This window comes from Vidua chalybeata, chromosome 12 (assembly GCF_026979565.1).
Source record: "Vidua chalybeata isolate OUT-0048 chromosome 12, bVidCha1 merged haplotype, whole genome shotgun sequence".
Lineage (NCBI taxonomy): Eukaryota > Metazoa > Chordata > Aves > Passeriformes > Viduidae > Vidua > Vidua chalybeata.
Genome location: NC_071541.1, coordinates 10,320,988 through 10,336,623, shown reverse-complemented (window position 1 = coordinate 10,336,623; position 15,636 = coordinate 10,320,988). Strand labels below are relative to the sequence as shown.

Here is a 15,636-nt window from a genome sequence, read left to right as displayed (position 1 = left end):
TGAAAGAAGGGTGGTTTGGATTCGGTGTAAGGAAGAGTGTTTTACAGTGAGAGTGATGAAACACCGGAACAGGTTGCTCGGAGAGCCGGTTGATGCTCCATCCCTGGAAACATTCCAGGTCAGGTTGGACAGGGCTCTGAGCAATTTGATCGGCTTGAAAACGTCAGTGCTCCTTGCAGGGATGTTGGACTAGGTGGCCTGTTAATGTCCCTTCCAACCCAAACCACTGTGTGAGTCTGTAAGTGTGCAAGCCTCTGGACATCTCCTGGAGGTCAGTCGCTGGGGAGGTGTGAGGAGTCCCACGCCCTCTCTCCTGCCCCTTTCCTGCCTGCCAAAGCTTGATGGGGGGATTTCCAGCATGCTAGATGTGTGTCCCACACACCCCATTGTTACTACAGACATCACTAGTTCTTCATATAAACACACATCATAATTTGTGTACATGTATATAAATAGATATATACACAAACACACTATAGTTATGAAATGCTTGGTATGGATCAGGATCTGTGTTCAGCTCCTGCAGAGGAAGCTCACAGTGGGGCCAGCTGCAGCAGCAGTCAGTTTTTTTCTCAATCAGTGGTTTTCCAAATGCAGATTTTCCTTTTTTCAGATTTCTTGGGAACATGCAGCCTGGGATATCAGAATGCAGTCCTATGACAACAGGTCTGTGCACCCATTTTTGAGGGCACATGGGACAGCACACCATTCCTTCTCTCCACAGTAGGCTTCACTGTCCTGCACAGAAAATGAAGTGTTATTCTCATTTTATGGGGAAACTGAGGCACAGAGGATCAAACAAAAGGTCTGTGGCAGAACCAAAATGCAGTCTCATCTCTTTTCAAATCCAACTCAATTTGAACTCACAAAAATATCCTCCATCTGCATTTCTTCAGAATTGCCAGTAACACATCCCACAGCCTGGCAAACATAAACCAGTCTCTTCCCAAGAGGACATTCAGCCTCAACAAGTCATGGCTGGGCAGGAGCACAGGGGTGACCCTACAGGTGTTCCTTCATCCTGCTGGGGATGATCAAAGGAACTGGGGGTGCTCAGGGCTTTGCTCTCATGCACAGACCTCGTTCTTCCTCTCCACATTGTCTCAATGAATAATGCATGAATACGTACTCATCAAAATCCCAGATACTATATTTGTACAAATACATCAGGGCCAAATTCTGCATTAGTGTAACTTCACTGACGTAAAAAGGATTACGTTGGTAAAAATGTTGGCCTTAAATATTTTTACCCAAAATAGATGTTTGGCAAACCTCGCTTTACTGCTTTTTCTCAATTAAAACCCCTTTGTTTCCTGAGGAGGCGAAGTTTAGTGTGATTTAGCAATGCAAAGGACATGAAATTTAGATACAGCTAAAATCTAAGCCAACAAGGCTGGGCTTTAATGGAATTTGACCATGTACAAAATTCCCTTGTAATGTTTATAACATGAAAACAACCAAAAGTTGCAATCTTAATTTTATCATTACTATAACCTACCTAGGCACTGGGACATCTTAGACGTTTCTCTAACTTGCATTTTTCCACTTGCAAAAGGCAATGTCTTCATATTTTAGTCACAGTAGTCCTGGACTTTCTTTAAATTGCTAGAGATGCAGTGAAGTCCCATATTTACCTTAAGTGGAAAAAAAATGGTGTTTTCCCAATTCTGCTTTTCAAGACTCATCTGTTTTATTGGGCCCACAACGTTTTCACTTCCCTAAAAGCACTACTGGAAGCTGGGTCCTTTGCCCACTGTGCAGCTTCAGGGCCGTGCTGTTGGCTGTTTCTGAGGCTGGAGAAAGGAAGGTGGGAATTTTCAGTGGGAATTTTCAAGCAGATCCAAACATGCTGCTGTGGGAGGGGATGCACAGCCACCATCCCTTGTGGCAGCACCTGCCCTTGTGTGGCTGCATGTCATGATGGAGGAGGGATCTGATACTTTTTCACATCTGAAGAACCTTACTGAGCATCTCAGCCTTTCAATACTGCTGTGAGATGAAATGCAATGGAAAATATCAGGAAAGTCTAACTAAGGCATCTGTATTTCTCCTTGAGATTTCCCTGGGGAAAAAAAAAAAAGAAAAAAAAAGAAAAAAAAATATTATTAGAAATGCAGGCAGGCAGTGCACAGCACCTGGGAAGGGAGTGCAGAGCACGCAGAATAAACCCTGACCGAACCTCACCCACACAGTGTGACAAGCTCGGGATGCACCAAACCTTTTGCACGTGTCCAGATCCCCTTTGCTGTGCACCTGGGATCCATGGGAAACTCCAGCACAGTCCCTGTGTGTAGGCTCAGTGACTGTGCCTTCAGCTTTCCTGGGTGTCCAGAGCTCTTGTAGAAATTGCTGCCCTGACCAGGCCATTGGACATCAGAACACCCTAGACAAATATCCAAGTCTTCTTTTCAGCTCAGGCAGAATTTTTAGACAGAGACAAAGGACATGTTAAAACCAAACAAACAGGATATACAACAGCACAAATTCTGATGGCTCACTACAGCACAAACCTGTCACCTTACAACAGAGAATAATGGCAAATGCACAGAAGTCAGTGCCTCCTAGAATGCCAGTCTGGGGTTGTCCTTGCTGAAACATCTCTGCAGCTTCATCCATGACAGCATCTTTCCTGAGCAAGCATTTTAACAGAGAAACTTCCTTTCTCAGCTAGACCATATTTTCTTATCCATGAGTCTCCTGGGAGTGCCTCGAACTGCAGACCTGGTTTTGAGGTCTGCAGGCACACTTTGGGGCTTAAACCCAAAACTGAAGATTACAAGCTACAGTGGCAGGTGCCAGCCTCTGAGCTGACTCAGCCCCTTTTCCATCCCTCTGTGATCCCTGCATGCACTTCTCAAGCTGTGAACTGGTTAATTCTTCTGAGCCCCACGATAGTGAAAGCAAGCTGACACACATCTAAGTTTTGCTCAAGGCTTTGGAAACACTACAAGCCTTTATTAACAGCAGGGGAAATGCACAGATCTAGATAAATATAATTACTTCTGATCCCTTTTTTCTGCCAACTCTTCATGAGAACCAGCAATGACTGTTGGGCTGGGACAAGATTTTGGGAATGAATTTTTGTGCATCTGTGACTGATGTCGCACATCAGCGTCCTTCACTTGGTACTGCAGCACATCTGAATCCTCATTCCATGCTGTGAAATGCAACTGAATTTTCCCAACCCATCCTTTTTGTGCATCACTAAGAGATTTCCTTCCCTTTTTTCACCTCTTCAAGAGCTCCTTTGAAAATCTACAGTTACTTCTGTCCCTTGGTATTACTTGGGCATTTTCCATTCTCTCTTTTGCCGCCTTTCAGGAGAGAACTTCAGTCAAACTGGCTGCCCTGCTCAGACAGCCTTTCTGGCATTGGCACAGCCTAGTCAAACACTGGTGATAACACAGAGTTAAGGTCCTTTTAACTGGCTTTTGTCTGATGGCTGTGTGCTAAAGATCTAGCCAGGAAAGGCAGATAAATCTCAGCATTCAAGCTTTAAAAAAATTTCCTGAAGATAATAATTGCCCTGCTTTATAAAGTTAAAAAGGAGCCATAGGCTGAACTGTTCATGAGTTGCTCGGTGCCACACAGCACAGAGCCATTAAAGGTGGGAAAGGCAGCAAGGGTTCCTCCACACCACACTCAGCACTTCACACCTAAGAATTGTCTGGCTCTGCTCATACTTTGCCTTTCCTTTCATGCTCTACAGAGGCTGAGTTTTCCTGCCTCGGATTTTCTCCTCTTTTGTATGTTGCTTGCACAGTTCTGTGTTAAAAATTACTTCTCGTTTGTAAGGGGACTTGAAAGAAAAGTGAACTTCATGGATGGACAAAAAGAGGGATTGTGTTGCATTGGGTGAGTGCTTTGCTGTCTTTAGAGGTCACCTGTGGTATTTCTGCCCCAGCCCTTGCTATTTCCCATTTACTGCAGCAGCAAACTATTAGTAATCTGATGAGCCAACCAGCCACCTGGCAAAACAAGGGTTAGTCAGGCTGAATTGATTATTCACACATTTCCATCTGATTTACAAATCAAGGTTGAAAGAAGCAAAAATAATCAAGCAGAGTAAAAAAAAAAATATATAAAAAGGAAGCTCAAATTCTATTTGTTGGTTTTGTGTGTTGTTTGAGGGTTTTTTCAGTTTTTTTTAAGTTAGTCTCCTGCAGATGGATCCCTTCCATGTGCCACAAAGCCCATGGTCACATCCAGCTAAGCTCTACTGGGCTTCAGCTTTCAGCACCAGAACAGTTACTTAGGGACAGAGGGAACAAAAAAGCCTGTCAGACTCTCCAGTAATGTTATGATCACATTAACTAAGCAGTCCTTGACACTCACAGATAAGGACTGTAAGTTCTCTCAGTACTACAGAAATATTGACACAAAGAATATGTTTATCCCTGGCTGTGTCTCTGCAGGACAAGGTGGAAACAGCAACAGCAATCTCAGGACTTAATTTCTTTGGCCTTGCCAGGGCATCCGTGCTCCAGGACCAACAGTTTATTGATTTGGGGTTTTTTTCTTTCCTTAGCTGGTTTGGAAATTATGTTGTCTTTTCAAGTCAGCATCATAGGTCCAGGGGGAGATAAGCTGGAAGGAACTAGTTTTAGGATTTTTTATGCTATTAGACTTTTGACTCTTAAAGACAGTGGGGGAAGCTGGGGAGAGTTTCTGATTTTCTCCCAAACTTTCTGTTCATTAATATAGTGAGAGAAAAAATGTTAGCTGACCTTCTGGCTGCATTTCTCTAAGCCATCTTTAGCCAGGTCCAACTCCAGCTTCGGGTTTCCATGTGCAACCCCTGCACTTTAATCTGGCAAAAGCACCCACGGAGCAGAGCTGCTCCTGCTGACATCGTGGACATCCGAGGGGATCAGAGTCCCCTCTGCAGGGACAGGGGTGTGCTGAGCACACGTACACAAGTTGTCCCAGCACTGCCTCCCCTCGTTTGATGGCGAGCTGAAGCACAAGAGCTGGGGCTCGGCTCTTTAAAGCCTGGTCCCAGCAGCCGATGCCTTCAATGGAACACACAAGGCTCATGGCAAGGGGTTCGAGAGCAAGGCACACAGCCCAGCCCAAGCTGCCCCTCCCGAAGATGACTCAGGGACAGGCAGGTCTGTCAATGTGACAGAACTCACCTGGAGGAGATTCAGGGCCCACTTCTGCTCCTCCAAGTTTAGGAAAGCAAAATACACTGGAAGACGTACAGGAAGATCTGGGATTGGATGGAGGTTGGCTCCAGTTCAGGAGTGGATCTGCGATAAACTGTATTCCCCTGCCCTCTCCTGGAAGGAATACGCCAGGGCTGGGTGCAGGATCCTTGTGCTGAGCTCTGCGGGCAGTGGCTCAGGGAGGTGCTTAGAGGAGAGGGTGGTTCTGAAGGCAGTGTTTACAGACTGAACAGCTATGACCATGTTGTGTCCTCCCTGCATTGCCAACACCACGTCTGCCAGACACTGGCACACCTCTCGAGAATTGTATTGTCTTCAAGGAAGAGCTGCCTGCCCGTCTGGCCATTTGCACTGAATTGGGAAACAGAGAGGGTGACCCAGCCGAGGGAATTCAGAGCCTCTCACTCACCTTAAACAGCAAACGCAAAGCCTACATGCAAACACAGTAACCTTCACTCAGGTCACAGCTGGAGCACCAGCAGGTCAGAAATGCAACACCACGGCACCAACAGACAGAGCTCCTGGGGGTACCAGTGCAGAACAGGCAGCTGGGACCCCATCACTTGGCCAGTGAAACGGTGGGAGCCCAGCACAGAGGTGAAGTCAACCTCCTTGGAGGCTGTAGAGCAGAGATAGCACCAAAGTCCTCAAAATTAGGAAGATCCAGGTCTGGTGCCTGGTCCTGAACCTTCAGCTGTGATGTTACTGTTACTGCTCCAGGCACACAGTTCAGTGAATATGACCTATTTACATAGATTCACACCCAGATATATTAGGAGATTTTGCAAACTTCCTGCTCCTCCAGGGACACTGGAATTACATTCTTCTTTTTTCTAAACATCAAACAGCCAAAGCAATACTAGTCCTGTCCTACAAAGGACTGATTAGCAAACCACTGCTGTTGAGATAATAATGGGAGCAATGAACCACAAAAGCCAAGTGCACAAACTCTATAAATAAGTCTCTGGTTCAGTAGTTACAGCACAGGTCTGTGGATCAGGAGCTCTGGAATGGCAGAACCAACCACCTGTGCACTACATAACCTCAGAAGTGTCTCACATGCTGCAAGCTTTCTTTGTAGTTGTGTTCCCCCAAGTCTTTCTAAACCCAGCAAAGAGTTATGCAAAGAGGTATCCTCTGGCATGTCAGGTAGGTAAATCACCTCCTTCCAGCTGGGGTGCTCTCAACCCAGCATTGTACACAGGCTGTGAGCAAATGTTGGTGGGGACATGATCTTTTGAACCTTGACTAACTGCTCTGTCTTCATGATGGGGAAGTCTCTGAGAGCAAAACAGACCCCACCTAGTATCTTGACCAGTTCCACAACTGTTTTTTCCTGGCTCCACCTGAACATAATTCCTGTTTGATGGGTTTGCAGTATTTTCAGCATCTCTTGACCCTCCTCTTCACCCTCTTATCAAAGAGATGAACTTCAATAAAGTAGTTCTAGCTGTCTTAAACAGCAAGGTTTGTATTTCCTGCCTCTATACAGGGTTAAAAACAATGTTTCTGTTCATCACCGAAATAAATGTTAAATGGAAGTTGAGTTATATCTCTCCTGTGACTAATGTTCTAGCTTGTTTTCCAAAGTTAATTCTTCATAGGCTTTTTTCCCCCTCTTGTTCCTTTTTACATTTGTCCAGACTCCTGTGTTCCCATGGGACTAATTACCCACTCAGCAGTTACTCTGAAGTCCAATTGTAATAGCTGGCAAAACTCTGCTCTTCTATGCAAGCTTTTAAAATATTTCCTCAATTTATTTCAAATAGCACCGCTCTCTGGAGCTTCTTCCCAATTTGTGTTGCCCTGGACTGAGATTTATTTTGCTGCCGTTGAGAGCTGACTGCTTTGTTTGTCCCAGGGCAGATATTCTCAGCAGAATAATTAATAATAAAAAACAGACAAAAAACCCCAAGCAACTGGATCACTCATATCAAAAATTATCCATTGTGATGCAATCTTCTATTTTCTTATCTAGTGGGTCCTTAGTAGCAATGTAAGCAACGAAAAACCACTGATTCAGGCCTGGATTATTCTTTCTTAAAATACAGATGTGATCATAGTGTTTTCATTCATATCGACCTTATATTGTCTGAAAGTTTGGGGGAAGATTAATTACATATCCTGCAATCTAAAGATGCCTATTTTCTTATTCTGTCAGTGTTTGTGAGCAAAATATTTACCCCTGGTGGTGTTACAAGCAATAATGGAGAGCTAAATTCAGATTGCTGCCATATATTTTTTTTCTCCACAAACACTGCTTGAGAGGAAAGTATGTCCTTTCCCAGTTCTGCAACTATTTAAATGTCTATATGGCCAGAAGTGACTCACCTCATCTCCTTGCTCTGCGGTTTCAATAATCTTGGCTAAGTACAATACAGAACAAACTGATGTTCATAAAATTGATTTCAAGTGCCCAGTGGAAAAAAAAAATAGAAAAAAGATTATGAGAAAGACTTTTTTTCAGGATATCTGAATTGTGCTAGAGGCAGAGGGAATATGGCAGCTTTTATGAGAAGAGCCTGTAATCACTGAACTGGGGAGAACATCACATCTTATTGAGTGGTTTAATTCTTCCACAACCTCTACTTAATAACATGCTAGTTCCTCTTTTCCCTAGGGAAAAGAGATATCTAAACCACTGCAAATCACGCAGTTTTTGTCCAAGTGGACCTGGAATCTGTCTGCTGCAGAGGCTGGCACAGCAAGTGCCCTCAGCTCTAAAGCCAGTTTACCCCAAAGATCAAGCCAAAACCATTTAGATGTTTTTGCACAAGCTTGCATGTGATGGTGACCACCCTGTGAATTACTGCAGGCAGTTGGGTTTCCCTGGATACCATTAGGGCTCCTGGCCATCAGCAAGCAGCATCTCTCTTACTACAGTGAGGCATTGATCCTGCAAACCTGTCAGAGTCAGCAGAAGTTCACTATGGTAGTTCCCTTTGGAATTCCTATCTAAATATCGCAGTCTCTAAGGTAAATACTGGCTGATTTCTGCTCTGCAAAGTGTGAAGCATTGCCACACCAGCCCTTTTCCTCACTGCCTCATTAACACAACCACTCAAGGAAAATGCTTTTGCTTTTACACCTAGGAATACACTAGTTATCTCTATCAGAGAAGACAGAATGGATGTTGCTTTTGGAATGTCAAGTTCTTCACTTTTAGCATGCAAAGTCTGTTATAAGCACAATAATTTGGTGATGTGACCCACAGCAAACTAACACAGCAGTACCAGTTCTAACCAGGGATGTTTCACTAGTGGGCTCAGCAGAGGCTAATGAAATCAATTGCAAACTCTGGATCTTTTTAGCAAAATTGATTTTGTAATTAAGTATCTTATTTCAAGATTTGTCTCAGTCATATTTCCAGCCGAAAATTACAGATTTTTAAAGATAACTCACCTCTGCACTTATATGTTTAAAACCAATCTCCCCCATTTTTGTAAGGCTAGCAAATTTTTAATAGCTTTCAACATCTTACAGTTATTTCATTTCATGAGCCAATCAAAATGTTCCTGCTAATGTTACAGACTCTTTTTTCACTTTCCCCAGGTCATACCCTACATGTGGCCACATCCTGGGAGCAGCTACCACCAGCAGCCCTGAGCTGGCTAAAGGAGAGGATGGATGCTGTACACAGCCACAGGCATGCTGGAAATCCTCCTGCTGGATTGACAACTTGGAAAACCTCAGTATTTCCAAAACCCCAAGTTGGGAGCTGTTCTTAATCTGTCATCAGCATTTTAAGAAGACTCTAAGAACTGTCTGGGCATTTATATAAAAATTGAAAACGTCAAGCACTCCTTCCTTCCCCCTGACCTTTGTGCAGAGCTGTCAAAAAGGACCATGGCTCGGGCCAGCACACAGCTGATGGGACAAGGAACAGCATTTCATGGAGCTCGGGCTGGATGCAGCCACTCCGGGCTGGCTCTGGCAGGTGTGGAATGTCAGCAGTGCCTCAGCAGCGGGCAATGCTGGCAGTGGTGCCAGGAGGTCGCTGTGAATCACGTCCTGTCACAACCCCTGCCCTGCCACAGCCCCCCGCGGAGGGCAGAGCCTGGGGTGCCTCGGGGAAGTCCTGCCCCAGGGATGTGCCAGTCTCCTCCTTCCCTGCAGCTCTGGGAAACCTTCCCTGTGGCAAACGGTCAGGTGCAGCAGTGTGTGTCACCCCCTGTCACCACGGCTTTTTTTGGTACAAGCTGAGGCTGCTGCTGCCTTCAGCAGCCCTTCACACAAGCGTCCAAAATAGCTGCACACAGATAACTCCTGTCCTCCTAATCAGTGCCGTGGAGACGGGCGCCAAGTCACATCCAGGGATTTACTGATCCCCTCTGCTGTGCTGGCTGCTGCAGCTCCATGACAAATGGCATTTGTTTGTGCCAGCCTGTGTCCCAAGCACAGGAAAGGCTGTTTGAGCTTGCTGGACTTTTATCTGCTCACAGGTCAACAACGGAGGATGCTCCTTTTAAAATCAACTCCCGTTTGCTTTCAGTCAGAGGTCTCTAGAGTAGCAGGAATTTGCAAGGAAGACCTAGGCATGTGAGCAGCTCTCCACGGTGCAAAGGGGCAGGGGCCACCTGTGATGGCATCTGGTGACAGATTAATGCCACTGTGCGAGCCCTGCGTGGCCAGGCCCTGCCAGCCCTGGGAAGAGGGACAATATTGCAGCCTTTGACGTCATTGCAGCGGGATCCAGCTCAGACATCTGTCCCAGGCAGAGATTGCACATGGCCCCCCGGAGAACAGGCACATTGTGCAACGCCAGAACAGCCTTTACTGCGGGATCGGGCACATCCCTGCCTCCAGCAGCTCAGCACCACCAGGATCAGCCTGAAGTGGGTGGCAATGGCAGGAGTTTGGCAAAGAAATTAGTGCAAGTCTGCTCAAAAACCTGCTTAATGATTTGCCTGCAGGCAAAAATATTTTAAAATAAGAGGGGATATCACTGTGGAGCAGCAAAATGATGGACAAAAGGCTTGTTTGCCCTCTCCTCTATCCCATACAAACAGGCAGGGCTGTTTCTATGGGGTAGAGGAGAGGGTTTCAATAATCCTTATTTGTCTTTTTTCTTTTGGGGGCACTGCCTGATACAAATGGATTTGGTAAAGCGAAATAAAGGCTACAAATATCCCAGGGTCCCATCAGTTAGCATGAGTGTGTGGAGATGTTTAGGCCTTGTCCAGTGAAGAGAATCAAAAGAAATTAATGGGAAGCCAGAAGATGGTGATGATTTTGGAGTTGGTGGGAGGGAAAAAATCAGAGCACATGGAAGAGCTCCAATCCAGCCGAGGGAAATGGACACAGGCAGGAACACAGAAAGCCCCAGGACACTCGGGGCAAATGGTTCAGTGCTGGACTCAGGTGTGGGGTGTCACCTCCAAGGAGGATGCTGAGAGCCAACATTTCTGTCCAGGCAACAGAAGACAAGCAACAGAGGAACCACTGGGCTCAAAGCTGGGCCAAAGAATGGAGAGAGTTGGAGGATTTTCAAAAAAGGAATGAGAGTCCTGCTTTTGCCATAAGGGGTTGAGCAGAGCTGCCGCTGGAGCTCCAGCCGGCCGGGACCGCGCCGGAGCAGGCGCAGGCACCCCGGGTGAGCTCAGTGTGCCATGGCTCTGCTGGACACCAGCAACGGGAAGGTGGCCCAGTCATCAGAGCCCAATGGCTGAGAAGAATCCTCATAAAAATACAAGCCAGCAGAAAAATGTCAGTAACCCAAACAAGAGGTGCAAAAGGGATAAAAATGCTGGAAAAAAAATCACCTTGAGCAGAGGCTCCCAGGCCACACTGGAAGGCAGCCCCTGCGTGGGACAGGGCCAGCCCGAGGACTTGGCATTTCTCAACCTTCTTTTGAAGCCCACTGAGACTGAGGCAGGAGACAAGAAATTTTGTCAGCTCAATAACTGCTGCCTCCTCCTCCCTCACACCCACTTTGAAGAGGAAAATGTGCCAGGAGCCTTCTTTGGCTGCCTCTAAGCCTGCAGACCTGCTGAGGAGCCACGTGGGCTGCTTCAAGGGGCTGTCTTGAGCAGCCATACCTTAATGGAGCTGCAGGATTTGCCACCTACAAAAAGATCAAGCTGTGACCCAGGATGAGCAGAGCATGAAATCCCAGGTCTAGCACAGTGTATGGAGAGTGGAAGGTAAATCAGGCAGGAGGTTTCTCTGGGCTTGGCCCAAGGCAATACTGTGTATTCAAACACAGAAACTCAGAACAACTTAAAAGACCTTCACTTAGGAACTTCTGACAATAGATGTATTGTCGTGATAGAACTCCTTGATTCCCCATTTATCGGTGCCAAAACCAGAAAATTACTAACAAGATGCTAGAAGTATCAATAAAATAAATAAGAGTCTTTTGTCTAATGCCTTGAGCATGGTTTTGCCATAGTCCAGCCTCAGAAAGCATTGAAAAGTACAGGAAACTAAATATGAGGATAACAGAAGTCAAAATACTCTTTTTTTACAAGAACATTTCCCACAGCTGAATGAGCCACCCCTGAATGAGCTCCATTAGATTTTATCAGGGAAGCTTTAAAAGTGGGAACTGGGAAAGGGGCCTGGATCTGCAGGACAGGAATCAGATGCTTTCCCTTCAGGGTAAAGTCTAGGGAAATTTGGATCTGTAAATGTCACAAAGATGTGGCAGACCACTGGAGAGGGTCAGCCTGTTTTCCATACCTGGATGGTGTTCTGCTGCTGTATCAAAAAGCCTCACAGTAAGACACAGGCTGCCAATCTTAGCAGGAACCAAAGCTGTTCCAAAAGCAGGTAATTTACCTTGGCCACGCTGCTGCTGACAGGGGAAAAGCCATGAGCAGGCAGGGAGCAGAGTCCCTGCTGAGTCAGCCAGTGCCCAGGCCCTCCCAGAGCTGCTCCTCTGGTGCTGAGCTGACCAGGTTTGCCAGTCTTGCTCAACCCCTGGGAGATGGGGTGAGGAGGGAAACTATTGCAGTGGGTACCTAAATGCAGCAAAACCTTTCAGCAGCAGGAATGGCTCTTGTGTCTGTGCCTGACTCAGCCCCCGGTATTGCAAAATCCCTGCTCATATCAAATGCAGGTGGTAGGATTTCTAATTTAGAAGCTGCTTTGGAACAAGAACAGAGAAGGCATTCAAGGCTGATGGCTTAACCGGGCACAAGTCTGCCTTCAGTCAGGTGAGATCGTTGCCATGCCCCAAAGAAATTCCCATTGCAGGCTCTGAGAACCGTTGCCCCATTTTCCACAGGGGAAAGTCTGGCCTCAGGACACACCTCACATCTCTGGGGCATGAGGGCAGAGTTAGCAGCCACAAAGAACCACTCAAGGAGCAATCACAAGCCTGCCCTCTGTCCCGATGCAGCAATGCTAATGCTCTCTCCAGACAGCTCAGCTGCAAACACGGCTCTGGGGCACCGCAGGGGAGCGGCTGCCCCGGGGCAGAGCCGTACCCGGCGCTGGGCAGCGCCCGGCAGGACTGGGATGGGCTGCAGGGACACGGGCTGCGGAGGACGCATGGGAGTTTGTCTCCTGCTGAAAGAAAATGGGCTGGCAGGGTCTAAACCTGAAGCTGCCCTAGAGGGAAAACAGAGACTTGGCGGGCAGTGACATTAGGGTAGGTGCTGAGGGGGGAGATGCTGACAGAACATGGGAGGCAAACAATAGGAAACAAGTTCCCATTTCACCTCCTAACCTCTAAATGTCTAAAAATCCACCATCATCAGGGTGTGAGCCATTCACCTGTGGCTGTCAGGAGTCAACAAGACACATCCAGAAGGCAGACAGGCACTGAGAGCTCAGCAGGAGAACTGAGTCAGAAGGAGCCGCTTACCTGATCCACTGGCCCCAGGAGATGCCTGCCTGCAGCTGGGCTAGGGGGAAAGAACGTTCTTCCTATCGGCTGCAGAGACCCATGGGAAACAGGTGTCATTTGGTAGTGACAGCATTCCCACCTAGGAAGAGAAAGCAGCCAGAAAAAAAGCAAAATTACGTTAAGACCAATATTGGCAGCACTGCTGAGAGAGACAGCCCAGAGGCAGGAGAATGTTTTTGGGGCAGAGTCTTGGCTATCCAAAAAGGGAACAGGGACTGTGAGTATTTCAATGACAAACTCAGCATCACAGGAAAAAGATCTTTACCCTGCCTTGGGAAAGGGGCCATTCCTCAGAAATACCCACCTCCTTCCCCAACAGCAGCTCTCAGGAGCTAATTCCTCCTGTGAGCAGTGATGGGGTAAGTGATCTGCAGGTTGTTTTCAGGTGAGAGGCCTTCGAGTTAACAGCAAATAGAGGCCTGCTGTGTTAAATGAACTTTATTCCATTTGCAAACATCGTGAGCTCCTCACACAGCCGCTGAGCTGGCTGCTGCCTGGTCAAACTGTGTTGGAAGGATCTGACTCATTTCTTTCATCAGACAAGAATATGATTCAGGAATAATCTGTAATGTCTCAATCAGCCCTGTAATCCTCCATAGCTCCCCTGCCTAAATTGATCACTCCCTGGCAATCTCTTTGGAAGCTGAATTTGAGGCTCATTCAGTGCCAGTAAGGTGTAGGAAATGACAATAGTTATCACCCAAGGAGCTCAGCAAAAGTAAAGGGGTTAAGGGATAGCCTCCTCATCATCCACTGGAAGCCAGAACAGAGTGTGTTTAGATGGGAACACTGGTGCTCATGACAGCACACAGGACACATCTCAGCAAGGATTGCCAGACCTGTGATGAACTCACTGAGCCCAGGGAGGAGATAGGATCCAGCCCTGAGGGAGAGGGAGGAAACAGGGTTTGAGAATGAAGGGAGTAACAGGAGCTTGGGGTGGAGTGTGAGCAAAGTTGTAGAAAAAGTCCAGGGCTTGTCATTGTGCTGAGGGAGCCTCTGCTGTTACAGGGAGCAGGGAGGGCTTGGAACAGTGGAAGAGCCTCACTGTTCAAACAATGCCTTTGCCTGATCTCTTAAGAACTGGAGATTAGGACAAGACTGAGGAACTGCCAATCTGGAACAGACCAGTGGTGCCTGCATTCAAGCACCCAGTTTCCAACATCCAAATTTGGCTGCTTTAGAGGAAAATCTTCGATAGCATCCCAGTTCCAGGAAGAGAGTGATACACCGAGTGCTCGCTCCCCTTGGGATGGCCACAGAACTGTAGCAGGGCAGAAAGGCTATTTATAAGTGTATCTGATGTCAGCTGAGCTCTTTGCACTTTCTTTTCTTGATCATACATCAAGTCTAATGAGAAGGAATACAGGCTGAGGGGAAAAAATGAGCCTAGGTTAACAAAGAGGTGTCCATCTAATACAATGCATACAGGGAAGAAGAGCAGCTGGCTCTGTGCCCAGCACGGCTGCAAGGCCTCTGAAAGCTGAGCAAGATCACTTTACTGACAGCACAGTGAGAGGGAAGGGTTGAGAGTGCTGTTTGTGATGATGGCTCTGCATTATTAGACAGAGAATTGTTTTCAGCTGAAAAAAACCTGGATCCAAACCTATTCATAGAACTTTCATTATGCTCTCTTCTAAGGACATGCTAGGACGTGCCTAAAAAAAAAAAATAAACAACCTGAAGGGTTAACTCTTTCTCTCCAAACCTGGCACGAGAGAGCTAGAATACAGATTTAAGCACAGAGAAAAGTTGATAGCTGTTCCAATTAATGTTCCAGCTAGCATCTGCTCTTTTTAATTAGTTGAAGTTTGGTGTTGTCTGGAGACAGGACTGCTGAGTGGAACTGCACTGGATTATTTTCTGCTTACACAGCTATTCTGGTCCCTCTTGGTCCTTGGAACTTCTTCTCCATTTCACAGAGCCCAGGGTCCATTGTGTGTGTGCTGATACTTGGGCTGTGCCCTCAGACTGTACAGATGTTTCACTGCAACAGGCTTCAAATGTGTGTTTCCCACTGGAGGGAAAATTGATAGAGGAAGGTACTTTATTCATGGCCTCTCCCCTTCCCAGACACGTGTTTGTACATTGCTTCACTTCTTGAAAACTCAATTTTCATCTGCAAAAAGGCACTGCCATGAAACAGATGCAGGTGGATGGAGAAGGCTTCCCCAGGACCTGCCAACCTTCCTGTTTTGCTGGAAGCTCGCTGATCCTTCACCTCACTCTTTGTAACATGACCTTTGGGGATCTGAGCGTTTCAATTACACACAGATGAATAATTTACAAGTCATGGCTGTTGCAATAAACAAGTCCTTCTGCTCTGTCCAAACATTCGACATCTTGTCTTAAATTTCACTCAATTTGCAAAAAGCTCCAGGACTTAAGCAACATTCAAAAAACTTTAGAGGAGCAAGTGATGAGGGAAGAGCAGGGTGGCATTTCACAGCAGCAAACAGCACCGGCAGCAAGTATTCCTCTTATCTCCCGGCAGGGCATTGACCTGTTCTACAAACTCCAGGTAGGAAAGCCACTGGCAAAGCAAGCCCAGATGTAATATTTACCTAAGAAGAGACATTTCAGTGGAAAACAAGCTACAGGATCTGCTGACATCTC

General features: G+C 46.6%; 1 long non-coding RNA gene across 1 annotated transcript in view; it reads right to left on the bottom strand.

The window, feature by feature from the left end:
- Positions 1 to 495: 495 nt before the first annotated feature.
- LOC128794353 (uncharacterized) overlaps positions 496 to 15,636 on the bottom strand; it is a 27,986-nt gene continuing 12,845 nt past the window's right edge. The window contains exons 2-4 of the long non-coding RNA XR_008433062.1: positions 12,979 to 13,099; positions 1,499 to 2,062; positions 496 to 738 (exon numbers count right to left, since the gene is read on the bottom strand). This is a non-coding gene — a long non-coding RNA (uncharacterized LOC128794353). The remainder of the gene's footprint in view (positions 739 to 1,498; positions 2,063 to 12,978; positions 13,100 to 15,636) is intronic.